The sequence below is a fragment of the Ambystoma mexicanum genome, chromosome 8, assembly GCF_040938575.1.
Source record: "Ambystoma mexicanum isolate Mex_15411 chromosome 8, UKY_AmexF1_1, whole genome shotgun sequence".
Lineage (NCBI taxonomy): Eukaryota > Metazoa > Chordata > Amphibia > Caudata > Ambystomatidae > Ambystoma > Ambystoma mexicanum.
In genome coordinates, this window is record NC_090929.1 from 828372090 (window position 1) to 828386114 (window position 14025).

Consider the following 14025-nt stretch of genomic DNA (forward strand, 5'->3'; position numbering starts at 1 on the left):
GAAAAATGTGGTTTTTAATTGTCTTTGTAATTGCCACTGGATAAGTCGATCAAGTTCTGACTTCAGTCAAAATATAATGTGAACGATGGGCAGAATGGCAGGGACTCTGCAGTCTGCAGCTGTAATTTCTGACAAGGAAGATAACGTGTCCACAAGAGGGGTGCATGAGGGAAAAATGGGAGTTTTCATAAACCGATGCAAAGGATGTTCGCATCGCTTTCACATGTCACTGCGGCTTAGCACAATAATGCAGTGTGGTGTCGTGTAGATCGAGACATAAGATGTGGTATTATAACGGCTCGGAGGCTTCCTATTATTCATTACTCTATTTATGTCACAGTAGCAAGAACAGCATCTTCAGCTCCCAACATCCACAGAGCCTGCATGGACCCCAATCAGGAAGAATCCCTTTTCACCAACTGGTTCCAAGAAAGTTCCCATTTCTTGCTGCTCCCAAACACGTTTATTTACGTACCTGCGGTTGCCTTTATTTCATGCGATGAGCACGGAGGGCTGGGGTAGCAGCTTGTTTTGGGGCAACCTCTTGGTGCTATGCATGATCCTAATAAAAAATATACTCGATGTTGGTCTTTTTTTTCTAAAGCGTAGTGTCACACCCTTGTTTCCTTCGAGCCCCAGCAATTTGTATTTGATCTCTCGAGTCTGGATTAAAGACAGTTTCGTTTGTCGGTTTCCTCCACATTGATATTAGGACATGTGACACGTGTCCTCTAGTATTCACCTGGCCACTCAAATTTTGGCAACTGACATGTCGGCTCTGATTTTAAAGCAAAGTCAAACTCAAAATCTTGGTGCCACTGTTTATAGGTTTACAGGATATTTTCCTTGACAAAACATTTCCTTTCAGTATGTTTCATCCATGGTTTGTTTTTATTCTATAGCCCACTCCTTGGCTCTGCATTGGGTGTGATAAATAGGGTAAAGCAGTTAGATCCCATTTGCACCTTATTTTTACAATGACGTTTTCGTTTTTCCTACTTTTGAAGGCATTTCTAGAGTTCCTAAATCATGGAATTCTCAGGGCCGGTTGCCTGGGTGTAATTGTAGTCAGAATAAGTGTCCAGATCTAGTAAGGACATTTGACAACATGAGTCGTGGCTTTTTTGGATTCCTCAGTGGCAGATGCAGGGGGAAGGCTGTAGCCTCCACGATGAAATGCCTCTACAGGTAGATTGATAGGTCAATTTCGGATGTTCTCCCCCAGAGGGTTCCTCATACCTTTACTTCCCATTCTATTTCATGTAGTGTGTTTGAAGGAGATCAGGAAGTTAGGGAGATGGAGTGTGCACATCCTTTAATGACAATAGCCATTTGCAAAAGGAAACACCTTGTTTACATCGATGATGTGTGTGATATTCTTTCCATTCGGCCCCCTCCTCACGAATTAAAACGGAATTCTCCAGCTTTGCCGAGTGACTTTCTTTTGCTATTCGGCTTTTATGCCTGTAAGGGTGGATGGACATACAACAGCTACGAGATCTCTGTTCTGGCTCCACTCCTTTTCAATATGTATGCAAGTAAATTTCAGGAAGAGTTTATAACTCTTGGGCTGGATGTCCCAGTTGTGGGGCAGTAGTGTGGCGTGCAGTCCCCCTGTTGTTTTATGCAGATGATACAGTGCTGATTGCTAGGACACAACCAACTTTATAACAGCTTATTTATAATAACTACACCTTAAGGACAAACATGGGCATATTGATCAATTGTGATTAATCGAAAAAACACATTTTTTGGGGCTTTGAACAACTCCAAACGCTTATTTTCTGCGACTGTGGTATGGCCACAGATGGTCAAGCAGTTTAGTTACTTGTAAGTTAGAGTCTCTGAAAATCAAATGAGATGTAATCATATGAGAAAACAAGTGACAATGACGAAGCAAACTAATAGAACCATGGTCCAGTTTATGAGCATTTTAATGCAGTGTAATCTGAAAATACATGCTAAATCACATGCTATAACTGTGTATGGTTCAATAAGGTGGAGCTTGGAAAGTTGTAAGTGGCTGAACATTTTTTTATTTTATTTTTTGATTTGAAAAAAAGAAAATGTTTTAGTACACATAGTACTTTTACATTATATAACATGTACATTTCACTCTAAATTTCCAATCCACACAGGATACGAACACAACGCAAAATCAAATGCACAGCAAATAAGTTGTCTAAAATAATTAGACTAATTTGATCTTTTCCCCTACAGTTTAATCAATAAGTCTTTAGCCGGGCTAAATCACATTCCACAATTTCCATAATAATTTTGACACCTTCTCCAACACCCTTTATACTGTGGGTGATCCGTGAATTTGGGAGTAGCCCCAAGCACCCCTCTGAGCTAGAGCACCCCCCAACTTCTCACCCTCTGCTTTTGCTGCCCTCATCACGTCCTCCAATCTTTCAAAAATCAGAATCAGAAATTTCACCAAGGCAAGTGTGAGGGAGAGATGGGACGTTGACAAAATCCTTGGCCATAAATCTGCAATTATAATGCCTGCTGACAAATGGTCCAAGCAAGAGAATCCTTCTGTCGAGTACCCTCTGACAGTTCATTACTAAATGTTTCAATGATTCTTTTTCCTGACCGCACAGTCCATAGACTCTCATCCCGGAGGGATCCCCCACGTGGGCTCCATTACTTCCAACATAGGAAGGTAGTTAAATCTAAACTGTAGGTACCACTCTCTGAATCTAGCTGAAGGGAATTTTTCAACTTATAGTCTGGGGTCCCCACATTGGAAGAAATACTGCTTCATAGTCTCTGTAGCTTCTCAATCGACCCTACGTCTTGCAAGTCTGCTATATTGTCCCATCTTTAGATCCTTGCTTTTAGTACATCATCTGAGACCGTATCCTGTAATTCCAGCTCTTCCATAAACTTGGCACACTTTTTTAAAATTGTAGAGAGGAAGGGGGTCCTTCCTTTCCCTGTGGTAGATTTAAGAAGTAATCTATCTGTGTGTGTTATGCTTTCACAATCTTAAAAACATGATGAGACTGTGCTTCACCAGTTGTGCCCACCATGAAACCAACCCCAACTGAAGTCTAAACAGACTCACACAAACCGAGTTTGGCAGACCCAGGATCCTCCCTTTCAGGATATCGAAACACGTTCCACACCTGCCAGTTGTTAACTCGCAGCCGTACAGAACCACTGCAGATATCTTGGCCTGATAGAATTCTATAAGAGACTAGAGTGAAAATTCACCTAAAGTGCCTTTCACTCTCTTAGCTAAAGACAAGCCTGCACCTACCCTTTCTTCCATTTTGCCTTCCCCAGTCTCCTTTTCCTTTTAAAACACACAGAGAAACCTACATATTGCAGACATTCCACCTTCTTAATTAGTGAATCATTGATCCTCCATGCGTAGGTAATTTGTTTCCTCCTCTTACTAGACGTTATTACGAGGGATTTGGCTGGGTTCACAGTGAGGTGATTCTTTTGCAGGTAGTTTCCAAGCCCAGTCAAGCATCGCTGAAGTCCTGCCGGGGTGTAGCCCATCAGTACTACATCGTCTGCATAAGCAATGCATTCCACCTGCAAATCCCCCCACCTCGGTGCAACCCCCCCTCAGGTTTTAGCTTCCTTCCACAGGTCGGCCATGTACAGTTCAAAAAGGGTTGGTGCAACTATGCAGCCTTGTCAGACACCCCTTAACACCATGATGTATCTAGAAAGATCGCCCCTGCGGTTAAGCCTGACTTACGTCTTGCTAGAAAAGTATAGCATCTGAATCATGGGAAGCCAATCCAGGTTAATGTCCCAAACTGATAGCTTCTTCCATAGACGTGGGAGATTGACATTGTTGAAGGCTGCTGAGAGGTCTATGGTGGCTACATTCAAATGTGCATGCAAGCCACTGCGGACCTCTGAAAGGGAGGCGTGGAGAGGCAGTCCACTCTGTAGGATGCCCACGCCCCTTCCGAAGCCTCTCTGTAACGGGTGTAGATGGTTTGTCTTCTCTGTCCAGGTTCTCAACTCTCTACGATCATAGTAGCAAACACCTTGGAGGTGGTGTCTATTAATGAGAACGGTTGATAGCCACCCATGGACTCCCTGTCACACTTTTTAAAAATTGGGATCAGTATAGAGTTGTGCCATGAATCCGGGCACTTACCATTTCTAGCTATCTGCCTGAATAGATTCCCGAAAATGTCAGCCATTAATTGCGTTTTATTTTTCATGACTTTATTTGTAATGCCATCTGGCTCACTTTCCCTGGAGTTATGTAGGTTACTAATAATTAATTCTAGATCGTCCTTCTCATTCTTCACATCCCACACATATTTGTGTGCCTCTTCCAACACCTCCTGGCTATGTTTCACAATTCCCTCTCTAAACTTTGATGGGAAGAAGCTTACACCATCCTGATTTCTTTGGTTAGCAAACACTTCCTCTCACTGAACACCCTATCATACTTTAGACAGTGGCCTTCATTATTCAGCCTTAAAGGACATCCCTGCACCACTTCCCCCACATCTCCCAGCTTCATCAAAAGGTTGGGAAAAGATGCCAGTGATCACACCCCCCTCCTGTATTGTAGACGTAAACCATCCCACCATGTTGCCTGCCTTTTATTTAGTAACCCCACATTGGAGCTGTGCTGGATCACTCTTCCCCCTTCTCACTGAATTAGGAGATGAATATCACCCATAGACTTAATTTCTTCCAGATGTGATGGCATTATAAACGTTAGTAAAGGTAGAGAATGACCACTCTGGTTGTTTTGTAGAATTTGCAAGTCTTGAAGCCTTTCCAATTCTATATTCTTTGTGAATATGTAATCAATGGTTGCGGACGTAAATTTATTAGCTCAAGTCGGATGTCCTTTAAATAAATGCCCATCCCCCATCAGATGTGTTTGGGTAAAATCCCATCTCAAGAGGAAGTGAGACCATTCCCGCCCTACATGTTCCCTTCTGGTGGTCCCAGTAATCAGACCTTCAGTCGCCCTCCCATCCAACTCCAAAAACTCTCCTGATGTAACCATACAATTACTATTAAAATATCCTCCCAAGACAATGGGACCTACTTCCCCCTTTCTCCTATTTAAATAGTGCATTTTCGATCTCATTAGTAACTCTCTCGAACACAATCATCCTACGATTAAAGTAAATGTTAATTAAGAGGGTCTGTTCCTAGCAGTCACCACACATGTCGGTTACTTTAGTGATCAGGAGGCCCATAGTGTTTCTTTTCACTGGCTGTAGAGACCTACGCCTCTCCATTTTTACTGCAACTAAAAGCCTAGCCGCCGGCCTCCATTTAACACTCTTCTTTGCATTGCTGGAAAAAGGCATGTAACCATCCAAGGAGGGGGTCTTCCTTAGCCATGTCTCCTGCAGAAAAATGACACCCGCCCCTTTAAACAGTACATTGAGGTCAGCATTTAAGAAGGAATTGTGGCCTCTCGAGTTCCAGCTACAAATTACAAGTGCTGTGTCGTTAGAACCCAGGGCATTTTCTTGGGCAGATTGGTAGTGAGCCAGATAGCCAACCTCATCTGGCTGCATCTTCTTTCTGTTCAACCTGCCTCTGCTGATTTTGATCAAAGAAGCATTGCACAGTCAAATTATGCTTCCTTCTGATCGGCCCAACTTCCTCATTCACTTTAAGGTACTAGGTTTCAAACCCATTTAACAGCAACTCTTCTTGACACTCACTTACTAACATTTTAATCAGCCTTGAGTGGAAGAAGACAGCACATTTGCCAAGCCACTTGCGGTCAAACAGATGGACAAATTGTTTGTCTGCGGAGGAAATGCACTTTAGTGCTGGAATTGAGGCCAATAAAGTCAGATTAAAGCATCTATTGAGTGGAATATTTTGTTCATTTTCAAAGACAGATTCAAAGGTAATGGGCTGAGTTCCCAATTTCTGTAATACAAGGCCATCAAGGCCCTGGCTTCTTGAGAATTCATCATCCTACCTATCCATGTCGTGGGCTGCAAATTCTGCGTGAGCCCACAGGGTTGTAGCAACAGTTGTCTTTGGCAGTTTCTGCTCATGGGTCGGTTGCTTGCACAGTGCCTGAGTCGTGTGTCCCGAGTGCTGAAAATCCCTGTCATAAACTTTAGTCTGCACTTGGCATACCTCTGTCCTCTTTCACTCTAAATGCACCTCGAGACAAGTTTCATGGTTATTCTGAATCTTCTTTCCTTGCCCGGTTTTTGATTTGTTCATCTGCTACAGCACTTTAATCCCATATCTGTGCGTCGGTGTCGAGGCATCCTTACTAATGACGCTTAGTTCCTTGGCAGGCCCATCTGCCATTCCTCGCCGCAGGATGATACTATTACTTTCACCCTTTTCCTTTAGCTGTTCAGCCTTCTCATCTATCCTATGTGTTACCATATTATTCGCACCATTTCTCTAGTTTCTCTTGACGGTCAATGACCAGATGGACCTAAAAAATGTCCTGGACCTCTTCTTGTGATCTTTTGGCCCATTCTTCATGTTCTTACGTTTCTTAGTATTCATCACAGTCTTGCCTTCAAGTGTGCTGGATTGCTTAATCAGACATGCCTTAGACCCGCAATCAACCCCTGTCAAAGAGCTCCTGCACTCTAAATGTTTGGCCTTAAATGTAGTTGGTAATTATACCCATGGATCACAATGACTCACCTGTTTAGACCCTGTCTCTCAGCTCTGGGGGTAGCAGCAGGCCCCCTCCCCAAGTTGTTTATTGATGTGGAACAGGGCAATGGTATAATCTTTTACTTCCAGGGCAATCGTGTCATAGAGTCTAACAAAAACTTGTAATACAATGTTCACAGCTTCCAGCGAATTAAAATCCGCATCTGTAGGGTCGGGGTTACCAGTCGCGTTCGCCTCGATTGGTGGGAAGCTCGATCCTTAGTGACAAAGGAGAGCTTGTCCTGCGCAGTTGGTGTCCCAGGAGTGCTTTGGGTGCAAATCCCTTCCACCAATCCCTAGCTCCAGTGAAATGCTGAAGTGCTCATATGCATGTTCAGCCATTCGTATTTCCTTTTCAAGACTGTCACACACTTCCATCAGGGGCAGGCTCACCTCTAATTCCACATGGGACAAGTCTGCCCCTTTAATGTCCAAGTCAATCTTTGTACACTCTAAATCCCTCAGTCTACTCAGGTCCTTTAGAACGGGATCGGCCATCAGAACTTGGCTGCATGATTTATTCCCCTTCTGTGGGAAGAACTCTGTAATTTTTCATTAGCCAGAATTTCCCTCTTTTGAGTAAGCCAGCTTATGTGGTCAATGCCTGAAGGCGTTGGGTGTGTTGGTCAAAACTCCTTAAATGATAGTGTTTCATGGACGTTTTGCTCTTTCCTTTCATAGCACAATTATCTTGCAGTCAATAGGCCCTTGGCCTTTAGCAGGTTAAAGGGAAAAGATCCCAAAGCCCCCTGCTCGAGGTACTGTCTAAATGTCTAAATTACACTTTTACCGGGACCAATGTGGCAAGATTACTAGCAAAGCACTTCAGAGCACAATGAGGTGATGCAACGCGCAGCACCCTACCTCACCACTTTCTTGTGGGTCGTGGCTGCTTCAGGTGGCATGTGTCCAATCTCAAAGCCGCTGGACCACGGAGCCACGGAAACACAAAACACTCGTCACACTCTGCTATGGTCCACTTGGAGCAGGAGTTAATGTAGCAAGGACGAGACTTGTGTAGAAAGTGACAACAGACTCCACAGGAAACAGGGAAAGACAGCCTCCTCTCTGTAACTCAGCAACACAAAACACTTGTCACACACTGTTGAAAATTGTGGTAGACACTTTTCTTTAAAAGAGAATAGTATTGTTGCCAAATTGGTAGCAACCTCCGTTGTGGACAATGAGGTAAATCTGGGATATGTCTCAGATGAAACTAATGATATACTAGTTGTGTTGTGGATATCTGAATAGAGAAATGCTTCTACCACCTATTCTCTTTAGATTTTGAGTGATTTTTGTAAAGCTCCTTAGTTAAAAAAAAAAGTGCCTTGGTTACTTTATGGGAAGTCCACCGTAGCTTCAATTAATTGTTTGCATTGGTTTAGGCAGCCACAGTTGATATGCAAAGGGAAGCATAGGCTATATAACACGCTGTCATATCAACATCTTGCCTAGTCCTAAGTCTAGAATTAGGAACATTTATAATTAGCAGCTTGATCATATGGCCTGAATGCAAATATTTGCTCTGAACTAGTAAATAAAGAAAAGGGACATGGCTTCATCTTCATGTTGGAAAGATTTCTGATGAATGGTTGATTTTCTCTGATGCCTTTTCGGTCACCAATTGAAGCATCATTGGTAAATGTTTTCCCTTTTCTGTAAATATTGCAAAATACTTCAGCAATATATTATGCCAATTGCTGGGGTGATGTATTTAGACACTGTAGAGCAGTAATTTTCTGCGTGCAGATGTTCAGTGATCCTGCTGTAGTTTAGTCAACATAGTAGTTTTTAGAGGATGCTTTTAGAATTAGGCTGATGTTTTCTTAGCTTGTCAGATGAAGTGGGCTTTGTTACAGAAGTTATATGCATGCTTCAAATGCATTTCATTTACATGAAATATGACATCTGCGACATTGAGATATTGATTTAAGATAACATGATACAATGTTTAGAAATGATCTGGGTTGGAGAACTGAACTTTGATTGTGAACATATCTGTAGTACATCTGTTTGTAAATGTTGTTATGCTACAACTTCATTTTTACTTTGCATGCATATGGAAGAACTTGTATTGTTTCTAACCAAAAAAAACATTGTCTGACTCACTAAGAGAACGTTGTTTTCACCAGATCTAATTTAATAACCTGGGGATGCCTTGTGTGTGTCTCCTTTACAATAAGGCAGTCGAGATAATGAGGGGAATCTATAGGAAATAGATTAGGTTGCTACAGCAGTCAAATGTATCAGTTGGCTTCCTCAGTTACTTCTAATAACATGGAGGAGCTAATATGTCAACCATCATCTTTGATACAACTAAATATGATAAACTGTCTCCTTCCTCACATTTTGGTCAATATGCACAGTCTTACCATAAGCTTAATCTGCAAACATCTTCCCAAACATAATAAAACAGAATTGCTTACTTTCGCTCATCCAGAGAACGATGTGGTGACTCCCTTTGTTGTCCCCAAATTGTATTTATGTATTTACCAATATGACAAAAAATTGACTCAGGTTAAGGAGTTGAGAGGCCCTGGTTTACCAGCTAGGAGATGATGATAGATTCAGTTTGTGGACTATTATATTGATAAAAGTGCCGCAAAGAATTATAATAGAGTTTTGTAGTACAATAATGAAGAGGCTAATCACAAGGAAAATGAAGAATTTTCCATAATAGTAAGTTGGTATTTTCCCAGTCCAAAGAAGAATGCAAAACTGTAATTTAAAAGAAAACATGAATTGATAAGTGTTTTTATATGGATGGAACTTCAACAAAATAAAATGATATCAAACTCTTTATTTGGGGTCTATTTATTAGATTTAAAGTAGACAAACACTTCAATGTACATTTTCAAAATGGAACACAATTCCATAACGTTACAGTAAGGGAAAAACGAAATGATGATAATGTGTCAAGGCTGTAAAGGCCCTTGCTTTTTAGATGTTTATTATTAATAAAATGATGCAGGTAATCAATTACAGAAAGGGTGGTCTACTAACCAAACCCCCTTTCAATACTCTTCATACCAAAAGCATGGTGTACACCTGTGCCCTGCTGCCTCAGTATCCTATTCAGCAAGGGTCTGTACACCAGAGAAACTCTCCAATTGCACAGAGCAGGTTCAGAGATCACAGATGCCCTGTTTGATAGCTGCTCTGACGGTAAAGTCACTGCAGTGCAGAGGTCCCATTTAATTTTACAGCATGTTCCAAAATCATTATAATTATGATAAACTACCTAACTGGTGGTAGGATAATCTGAAAATACCTATTTTGGTATTGTACTTGATAGTTCACATACTTATACAACCACCTCTGAATTATAGAAAACTTTGGGAGTCTATGTGGATTACAAGCACCTACCTGTCTGCATTCCAGGAAATGGGACAGAAGGGCAGGATGCATGCCTCAATTCACTCTCTGGGAGAAAAAGTAGCACCTACATCCCTTACTAGGCCTGGGATCTCCCATCTGGAGAGGCCCTGCGAGCTTGACTCCAAAGAGCCAGTCCATAACAAAGGCCTGACTCACACTGGGGAGCAGTACACCAGAGAACCTTTGAAGATGCAGGCTGGAGTTAGGACAGCCAGGGAGCACAGGTGGGTTTGATGAAGGGTTTCTCCATCTAACCTTTCTGAATGCTTTTCTGCCATTCCTCTCCCTTCCACTTCCTGTGCCACAAGGCACACAGGGTATGACATCAGAAGGCAAGGATCACTTGTCACAAGGACAGGGATTGGACCCCTTAAATCAGGCTTTCTTTGTTCCAATCTTGTGTATCATTGTGACAATTAAAGAAGGAGTCTCCCACTCCTTTCCTCATTCTTTTTTTGGACCATCAATAACTTAAGAAAGTTTGAATTTGGACCATTTTTGGAAGATTTTATCTTTCCAAAACCTTCTGCCATTAATATGAATAAGGATTGTGTTATAGGTAATATGTGCACAAGTCTCCTCAGAATCTCATGCACGTTTGGTTCTTTTTCCTAGTGCCTCGACAGTTTGTCCTTGACTGTTGTAACCCCGGGGGCCTCGAATAAAGCTCTTGTGTGTTTTCACATTGTGTGCCTCTTTATTTCATATGGCGATGAGGCACCGTACCCCGAGGCCCCCGGGAGCGTATCCTGCCACCTGACTGTGAGCTCAGCACCCTCCTCCCGCTGCTGCCGACTTCTGCCGCCAGCGCCCGCAGCGGCCTGCCTGTCAGCTGTGGACACGCGAGGGAGGCCTCGCCATCCTTCCCCCACCTTTCAGCGCTCCACTGTGAAGGGCGCTGCTCCTCCCGCCGGGAGTTTAGAGCGGCGCACAATCCACACCTGCCCTGCTCCAAAAGTGCTCCAGACAGCAGGAGCTGTCCATCTACCAGGTCAGAGGAGGGGGGAGGACGAATTGCCAAGCCTTTTTAACGTTTCATTAGCGAAACGTACGCTTCCCTTTTCATCGGTATTTTATGAGCCTTCCTTCTCAGCTCATAAAAACGCTCACAGCCGCCCTGATTGGAACCCTGCATCACTTTCAAAAGCTGCCACCTGTTGCCCAGCAGTACCCACACGGCTAAGAGCAACTTTCATTCTCTCACTGGCCACTCTGATCTTCCGGGACTAATTACTTAGCATTTTGGTCCATTGTGACATCACAATTGAACATTCCATCAAGGTCTTCCCAGGACCAGCCACCCTGCGTTTCCAGCCCATTGTGAGACCACAATCTGTACTGAAGGCCATTCATGTACTGATGCTTAAAGACTCTGCAGTACAGGTCCATCTAGGCACTCTCTGAGTCAGGTTCTAGACAACCCCTTCAGGTACTCCAACAAAGGCTGAATCCCAGCGCCTCCTTGCCAACTAACCTGATTGGCTGCCAACAATGCTGCAAGCCTCTGTCTGGTAGCCGATCACCACAGCAACAGCCTCCATTGAACAGCTGCCATACACCACATTGACATACATAGTCCCCACTATAGCAACTGCTGATCTCCTTCAGCGTTGCATCCAGACTGTACCAAGTCAGTCCACTGCAGCAGACGAGCTACCTTCTCATAGCTGCTTGTTGTCTCCTTGTCAAACACAACTAAGAACCAGGCATAGCCACCATGCAGGGCGTTCCGCCTCCCACCAAGTTTCTTCTATGATCGAGTTTCATACCTGGGTCATTCCATTGACGCCAACGGCATCAGCCCCAAGAGGAAACTCATGGACACCATATTGAACATTGCAGAGCCTCAAAATAAAGACCAATTAGGAGTTTCCTCTGGATGACAGAATACTACTCCAAGTTCATAAGCAACTATGCTGATAAGACCAAAAGCATGAGGAACCTCTTGAAGAAGGCAGCCACATTTATATGGTCCGCTGAATGCAAGAACGAATTCGAAGAAGTCAAATCCCAAATTAACCAAGCCCCAGCTTTCGGAATGTTCGACTGTAAAGCCAAAACCATCATATCCGTAGATGCAAGTAAAGCCGGGCTTGGTGGTGTCCTGGAACAGCAACAAAATAAGAACACTGTGACGATCGCATTTGCATCGAGAGTACTGAGGGGAGCTGAACTAAACTATTCCACCATCGAGAGAGAAGCTCTGGGTGTGAGGTGGATTCTTCAGCATTTCAGGAACCTAATTTGGGGTTTACCCATCCTACTGAAAACAGATCATAAACCTTTAGTAAATCTACTTCAGTCCAAAACCCCTCACCTTATATCACCGAGAATCAAACGTTGGTTCCTCGACATCATGCAATACAACCTCCAACTATGCTATACTCCTGGTTCACTAAACCAAGTAGCAGATTGCCTTTCCAGATTATCGACCAACCTTGAAGCTGAGATTGCATCTTCATATGGGGACATCATAGCTGTCGTAAACCCTGCTATCTCGAGAGATGAATGGAAAATAAGTGCCAGTACTGATGTAGAGCAGCGAGAAATCAGGGAGGCAATAGCCAATGACTGGGACGAAACGGGAGAAGCTTTAACTAGTTTCAGTCCTTTCAAGGAACAAATATCCATGGACGATGAGCATATCTTTAGAGGCGACCAGGTGATCCCACCCACCCAACTCAGAAAAAAACTACTCCAACTGGGACATGAAGGTCACCTAGGAAGGAGCTTGGTGAAAAACAAGTTGAGGAACAACTATTTGTGGCCAAGAATGCGGAAAGAAGCAGAAGAACTGGTCAAAAATTGCTCCACGTGTGCCATGAGTGACAAGTCTAAGATCTTAAGAAAGACCCCTCTACAGCCTATGAACCTCCCAAACATGTGTGGGCAAAACTGGCAATAGACATCATGGGTCCATTCGAGAACCTCGAAACAGTCAAAATATATATCATAGTGCTTGTCGATTACACCTCAAAATGGACAGAATGGGGAATAGCTGAGGACAATGTGACCTCAAAGAAAGTTGCAGACTTCCTGACAGAGATCTTCAACAGGGAGGGAGACCCCAAAGAATTGGTCTCAGACAACGGGTCTCAATTTATGTCTATGGAATTTGGTGATTTCCTGAAGAAAAGGTCCATCAGCCACATAACAACATCTTTATACCATCCGATTTCTAACGGACTTGTGGAACGCATGAAAAGGCTCGTGAAGAGCGTGGTTCAACTAGCCACGGCCAACAACCTCCCGTGGAGAGAAACCCTCAAAGAGGCCTTGCATGCGTACAGAACAACCCCACATACCACCACAAACATAGAGCCCTTCACCCTTATGCAAGATAGGGTTGCAACTAGCCGATTTAGGCCGGCGTGGATGTTCTTAAACACGGGAGAAGCAAAGGTGAACATGGATCTACTTCAGAAGACAGTAAGAGAAAAACAAGCAAAATACAAAAAACAATATGACTCCAGACATGGAGTAAAAGAGATGCTGGTTCGTGAAGGGGACTGGGTTTGTGTCAAGGAATCAAAGAAAACTCTCAAGGGTGAATCCACCTTCAGACCTCCACAGAGAGTTGTGAATTGCCATGGGAAGTCTGTCATCCTGGATGATGGAAAGAGATGGTCTGGAGATGATCTCATAAAAGTAACAAAAGACATCCACAAACCCAGCATATCTAAGGACAACAGTCTTGACAGACCATCACAAAACACCTCGCATTCCCTAGGAGAATCCCACCTTGAATATGTGGACAATAATAGACTTCACCCCATTCATCAAGGAGCCCCCACTGGAAGAATGTCCAGAAGAAACTGCAAAATCATCCAAAACGTCAACAACGACTATGTCTATTATTAACTTACCCCGGTTTACCTACCTTCCTTCTGTAATCCCCTATTTGTCCTTTTCCTTTTCCCCTTAAGCACTTTTCCTTCCCCCCCTCCTTCCCCTTTTTGTTTTTCCCTCCCTTTCTTTTTTTGCCTTATGTAA

At 43.3% G+C, this 14025-nt stretch overlaps 1 protein-coding gene across 4 annotated transcripts in view; it reads right to left on the minus strand.

Annotated features, from left to right (window-relative positions):
- Positions 1-14025, minus strand: part of LOC138472491 (cGMP-dependent protein kinase 2-like) — a 2724950-nt gene that overhangs the window by 1569181 nt on the left and 1141744 nt on the right. The window lies entirely within an intron of this gene.